This window comes from Rosa rugosa, chromosome 2 (assembly GCF_958449725.1).
Source record: "Rosa rugosa chromosome 2, drRosRugo1.1, whole genome shotgun sequence".
Classification (NCBI taxonomy): Eukaryota; Viridiplantae; Streptophyta; class Magnoliopsida; order Rosales; family Rosaceae; genus Rosa; species Rosa rugosa.
In genome coordinates, this window is record NC_084821.1 from 14303504 (window position 1) to 14310767 (window position 7264).

Below are 7264 nucleotides of genomic sequence, written 5' to 3' on the forward strand. Positions count from 1 at the left end.
CTTTATACACAATCCTTGGAAATTGAGCTTCAGCAAAACTTGATTTATTCAATATGTGAATCAGAGATACTGAGAAAGATTGAAGCTTGAGTCTTCCTAGTTAATCTCCCAAGTAAAATTTGCAGGCTTTGTATATAGGGAATGGCCAACCTGAAGCCTTTTTGGAGTTTCTGCAATTCTTCTTCTTCAGATTTTCTTATTTTTTCCTCTCCTACACTTCGCCACAAAAAGCATGCCATATTCATTGTAGCTGGCTGGTTTCAGTTTTTCCCCTCTCGGCCCACAAGTCAAACCCTTCCAGCTCTGGAACCTATCGGCCAACACCTTCAGCGGCGGAGTTGTTTTGGGCCCATGGCCGTTAATGGGTTTGGAGGATTGGTGTTGATATACATTTCAACCAGGACTAGGATAGAGAAAATTATTAGGTGGTCCTGGATCATGGTACACATGGCGGTCCGGGTTGATGTTATTGGTTCATATGATTCGTGTTTGTTTCTGATTGGTCTCTTAATTTAATTTAGGGTCCTTGACCAATAGCACCAAAATGAGCAAAAGTTATCCCACTTATCCCAGCAACAGATTTTTGTTCCCACTAACCCAATTTAAAATAAAATTACTATTTTGTCCTCAGCTTAATTAATGAATTACACACTGCCACTCATAATCTCTGTCTCATCCCGATCTCTCTCTCTCTCTCTTTCTCTCCCCCCAACTGACCTCCGGCAATGTCCCAGGCTCTCCGGCGCTCCACCCAGGCCCTCCCGCGTTCGCCCAGCCCCTCCTGCGCTAGACCCAGCCACTCCGTCGTTCGACGTTCTACCTAAGCGCCATTCCGGCGTTCGACGTTCGACCCAGGCGCCATTCCGGCGTTCGACATTCGACCAAGGCGCACTGGATCCAGCCCCTCCGGCGTTCGGCGCTCTACCCAGGCCCTCCGGTGCTCAACTAAGGCTCTCTGTCAAAGTCGTCGGCGATGTTCTCATCGAGCAGTAGCCCACCAAGTCCGACGCCGGCAGGTTTGTTGCCTGAGGGTGCTTTGGTCTTGGGTGCCCAGAGCATTTTCTGGATGCCCAAATCCTTTTTTTTTTTTTTTTTTTGTAAACTGTGGGAAGAAATCCGAGAAGGAAAGCAAAAAAAAAAAGTTGTATTAGAGGCAAATCAAAATGGTGTTACTTCTGTTTTGCAACAGAAGGCCCGAAAGGAAAGAAAACAGGAAAAATAATATTCTATTGCTCCCCAATAGACGTCTATTGGGGGGCAATATACGTCTATTGGGGAGCAATAGACATTTGAATTGATGTAATCTACTCGTTTTTTTTGCTTAATCAAAATTTTATTTATCTAATTTTAGGAAGATTAGTTCCCATTCTGGCTATCGAAAGTTCTATTGGGGGGCAATAGACGGCTATTGGAGGGCAATAGACGTTTTGAATTGATGTAATCTCCTTGTTTTTTTTTTCTGTAATCAAAGTTTTATTTGTCTAAATTTAGGGAGATTAGTTCTCATTCTGGTAATTGAAAGTTCTATTAGGGGGCAATACATGGCTGATAGTCGTCTATTGGGGGGCAATAGACGTCTATTAGGGGGTAATAGACCTCTATTGCCCATCTATTAGGGGGCAATAGATGTCTATTGGGGGCAAAAAAACTTTCCGGTGAGATTTTCAGCAAATTCCGGTGGGCGGCAGCAGGTGACTGGAATCCGGCGAAAGTTGACCGGATTCCGGCGGCCGATGACCGGACTCCGGCGAAGTCTCCCATGGTTTCTCTTTCTTCCATTTTCTCTCTCTCTCTCTAAGTAACAAAGGGGTGAGGGTAAAATGGTATTAAAAAAAATTAAAAAACAAAAAAAAAATCTTAATGGGGTATTAGGGAAGACCTCCTTAGAGTGTTTTGGGTAAGAGGGAATTAAAAAAACTTAATGGGGTAAGTGAGAAAAAAATCTCTAAAAATGGGGTAAATGGACAAAACTCCTTAAAACAAACAATACAAGAGGCAGTAATTCCTGCATATAACTTAGTTCAAGATATTACCTAGAAAACAAACAATTCAATAATAGAAATAAATAGAAACATTTACTAAAAACATCCATTAATAACGCCAACCACCACACAGATCACCACACAGGTCATCACATAATATTGTTTCCTCATTTCCAACAGCCTCAAACAATAATGAAATCATTTTCCAAATATTGTTTCTCAACTCAAACCATTACAAAACCATACCTATTTCATTCAAAACTCAAAGCCAACAAAACCATCTTTTATTTCGAAAACCATATATTTTCCTCAACATCACATTGCACAACAATAGTAAGCTGCACACTCAATTCCACGAAGATATATATATTCCACGTAAATATATATATATATATATATATATATATATATATATATAGTCATTCACGCAGGAATGACCACTAATACCAACTATAGTTCATACGTAAAAAAAATCAAGAAATTCATTTTTATAATAAAACTTCATTTTACTTACCTATGAACCGTTGTCGATCAAGTTCATATAATTTTAAAACAAATATTTATTTATGAAAAACAATTTCACAACTTATCACACAATTCCGACTAATAAGTAACCTGTTCATAAATGAACCACGTGAGATTTACTCACCTCAAATCCAGCTGCGTCTTCATTACAGCCCAAAATCACAATCACAACCGTCCGCCCAACCAAAATCGTCAATCACCTAATCAAAATACGATCCTAACTTAGCAATTGATTCAATAAACACACTAAAACGATCCAACAGTTGGATCCCCATCCGTGACCACACAAAGTCATCGGAACAGCTCTACGATCAACATATCACAATTTGAAATAAATCTGACGGTCGGATCCTCACAGATCGCAAACCGAAGATAACGCGTAAAACCGTAAATCTAGCATGCATCAACTTTTTCCAAAATAACCTTATAATATATCAAAACAACCGTATCGATGCGTAGATGCATAAACTGAAAACAAAACACATTTTGGATGACCGATGTGCCACCACCCACCGCCACAAGCGACGGGTCAGCAGGCGGTCAACGGCGGCAGTCAACGCCGAGTCAACCACCTCCGATGCAAAATTCGTCAACTACAAACTTGTTCAAAATGAAGAGACGAGCCACCTTCATACCTGGAGCTAAGCGAGATTCGGTCTAGATCGTCCTAGATCAAGCTTGGAAGTTGAATTAATATCAACCCTCTGATCAGGTTTCCAGATTCAACATGGGACGCCAAAAGCTTCAAACCTTGATCTATTGCTCTACACTCCAAATCATGATGCAAGGCTTATATGGGGATGATCAGGAGGAAGAGATGATCCTAAAAATGGAATGGATCGGCCAAGGGGATACCGGAATCGGTGAAATCCGGCCGGATCCGTTTTAGGGTCTGTGGCTGCTCCGATCTCCAAGTTCCGGTGGCTGCTGCCGTGATCGAGCACCAAGGGGACGACGACGACGAGGAGGCGAAGCCGTCTGCGGTGGTCTCGTCCTCGTCGGACGTTGGACGGAAGAGATCGAACCGGGTCGGTACACCGGGTTCGGGTCCGGTCGCGCAGGTAGGGAGGAGAGAGAACGGAGCGAATTTGGGGAGGAAAATGGGATTTTCGGAACTTTTGGGATTTATGAAAAAATCTGGAATTTTCTTATATTTATAGAAATTTCTCCAAATTTCAATCGCTCATAACTTTCTCATATGAACTCCGATTTCCTCGTTCCACATGTCCACGAACTCGTATTGACGCGCTCTACAACTTTCGTGAAGGAAGTTTTCGGAGAAACCCAACGTATAAAAGTCAACCCTTGCCACCCCCCTAAAACCATATTCTTCGAATAAATATTCATCCGAAACACTTCCGCTCCATCATTGAACCACGAACTCGTACAAACAAACACTTTATTAATTTCCGGAAACCATTAGAAATTAATAACGAATTTCCGGGGTCTTACAGTACGTTTATTAGATTAAACATGCAGATATCATTAAGTTTGAAAAAAGTTTGAGCAATCACTAGGCATGGCAAATAACTTAGAGCCTTGCTAAACCTAGGATTTTGTTTACTTGCTAGTGAAAACTACCAATTACTTCTCTAGACAATTTGAGGAATCCAACTATTGATCTAGGCATTAAACTATCAAAGTATTAGAACCCTAACATGCATACTAAGTCGGCCTCCAAAGCATACAAACATAGAATTCATCAATGAGAAATCGGTAAACAAAACCTCAACTTTATTAATTGGAAAACAAATTGAATGTCAAAGCATGTTATGGATCATGTCTAGGGGCTTCAACTGCCCCCTAACTACTGGAAATTTAGTTACACATAATGGGAATCAGAAACACAAAGGAGTTCATGGAGAAAGAAGACAACAAAAATCAGAAAATTGGAAAATACGGATCAGCGATCGATCTCTGGTGTGCAGCGATCGATCGTTCCTGGCAAGGTTGTAGTTCTTCTTCTTCTCAAGCTCTTGTGCGTCTATGCTTCTTCGTATGTGAGATGGTAGGTGTCTTCCACATCCAAGGAGAGATTTTATTCAGTTTGTAACCCTTTTCTTCTTTCCTTTTGGGACTCTAACTCCTTGGCTTCAATGGTAAGCTCCTTGGTTAATGTTCTGATTGATTTCGGATTCATTGACACCATTCTATCCAATAGGAGCAGCCAAGAGAATTAATTGCTGAATATCTTTTTCTTCATGTTGCCTTAAGCTTCCTTGATTCATCAAGAGTCCACAATTCTCCATTATTTGCACATATCTCCTTCCTTTTGCTCTTATTTCTTTCCTTGCTTTGGAAAACCTAATAAACATAAAAACAACTAAATTAACCAGAAAATAAGATAAACTAACAAAGTAAATATGAGAATTATCAACATTATTATCTCATAATTATGCTCCTATCAGTGATATTATTCTACATGAAGACCTGGAGGATGAGAGCTGCATGCGGAAGGACTGTTTGGTCCTCCAAGCTGCTAAAATTTTTTTCTATGATGTCCTTCATCCACCCAGTCTTCTCTTGTTGAGTCTTTTTTCAGATGCTCTTTTGGTTTCAGATTCACTTTTCAACATGCAGAGTGAAAGTACTATAATGGCCTAGCAGAGTCGTCCCAAAAATTTTGGAGGCCCTGTGCAAGATAGAAAATATGGCCCTCTTTACGTGATTATACGTGAATATATTGTTGAAAATTTTTGTTATATACAATCAAATATAAATACATAATTAATTATTTTATTTATTTATTTTATTTTTTTGGCCCTCTTATCTTATATTATTATTCCACTTCTTTAAAAACAAAAAAAAAATTAGAGAGAAAGAAGACTAAAGCTTGTTAACAAAAATCCATTTACAGACAAAATTACAATTGAATTATGAATTATTAACGAAGATACATACAATACTATCCAAAAGACAGAAATAAATGAAGAAGGATCAATGATAAATGTAATATCTACCAAAACAAGAAAATGGACGCAGAAAAAGGGGCCCAAAAAAAATAAAAAATAAAAAGCAAATCACCTGCAATGAGGAAAAATGGCCCAAAAGAACAAGAAAATGGGGGTAGGAAAAGGGGCCCAAAAAAGCAATGAGAATTGAACTTGTACTACTACTAAGTTGGAAAGAGAGCTAATTGCCAACTGAACTACAAAACTTTCAAATAGTAAGGGTCCTTTCATAAATTTGGGGCCCTGTTCCATCGCACACTTTGCACAGCCTCTAAGCCAGCTCTGTGGCCTAGGAGGGGGGGGGAGGTTGAATAGGCAACTCACTGGGATTACACTCAAAAACTAAACTGATCACACTATTGTTATAAGCTTGTAGTCTCAAGACAATGAGAAATAGAACAAATAAGAATCAATGTACCAAGCAAACATACATAATAAGAATCAATGTACCAAGCAAATGTTTGTGCAGTAAAAAGAAACCTAATGCATGACCTATATATGCGTCAAGAGTGGACTCTAGATCCCCATAAGGATATGTTGTAACCACATCCATAAGCTACATGTTAAGTTTTTCGGAAACTATCAAACTGACAAGGTAGCGGAATGTTATAACGTCCATTACGGAAGAATACGTCTCCTCATAGTCGATTCCAGGGCGTTGTGAGAAACCTTGCGCCATGAGGCGGGCTTTATATCTAACCACCTCATTTTTCTCATTTCGCTTTCTAACAAAGACCCATTTATGGCCAACAGGCTTTATATCTGGGGGTGTCTGCGTTATAGGCCCAAATACTTGTCTCTTTGTTAGTGAATCCAATTAAGCCTGGATCGCATCTTTCCATTTAGGCCAATCTGCTCTTCGTTGAAATTCTTCGACAGAGCGAGGTTCGATATCATCATATTCTATAATTCCTTTTGCAACATGATATGCAAAGGCATCATCAATAGCAATAGAATTTCTATCTATCATCTCATGTACACTACTGTAATTCATGGAGATCTCCCCATTATCTGGAATTGGTTCTGACATTGGAGCATGCCCCAATGATGTCTCTTGGACATAACCATAATCCGGAATATTCTCATGAGATGGATTATTCACATCGATGATTAATGGATTATTTGGTGCCAAACTCGCTCTCTTTCTTGGGCGAGAATCCATCGAACCTTTGGGCCTCCCGCGCTTTCTGGCAGGAGCCGTGGGCCTAGCCACAATGTCACCATGGGAGGGGACGTTGGCGCCATGCTTAGGTGCCCTTGAGATGGCGTCATGTCCTCTAATTTTAGGGACATCAATCCTTGCAGGCACATTTGTAGCAGGTATGTGTGACCTCGTCACTTTAGCGATATCAGAAAACGCATCAGGCATATATTCTACTACATTCTGAAGAACGAGAATTCTCCGCACTTCAATTTCGGACTGTGTGGTTCGCGGATCAAGAGACAGACCACGACAATTCCTGTCGTTCCTGTTGAACATTTATGTTCTCTCCCCCTAACGATGGAAAGACTGTCTCATCAAAGTGACAATCCGCAAATCTAGCAGAAAAGAGATCGCCTGTCAAGGGTTCTAAGTAGCGAACAATAGTTGGAGAGTCATATCCAACGTAAATGCCTAATCGTCGTTAAGGACTCATTTTGGTGCACTGTGGCGGCGCAATTGGCACTTAAACTGCACACCCAAATATGCGTAAGTGTGAGACATCAGGCTCATACCCAGTCACCATCTGGGACGCAGAAAAGGGTTGAGTGGCAGTGGGCCTTAGACGAATAAGCACAGCTTCATGCAATATTGCATAGCCCCAA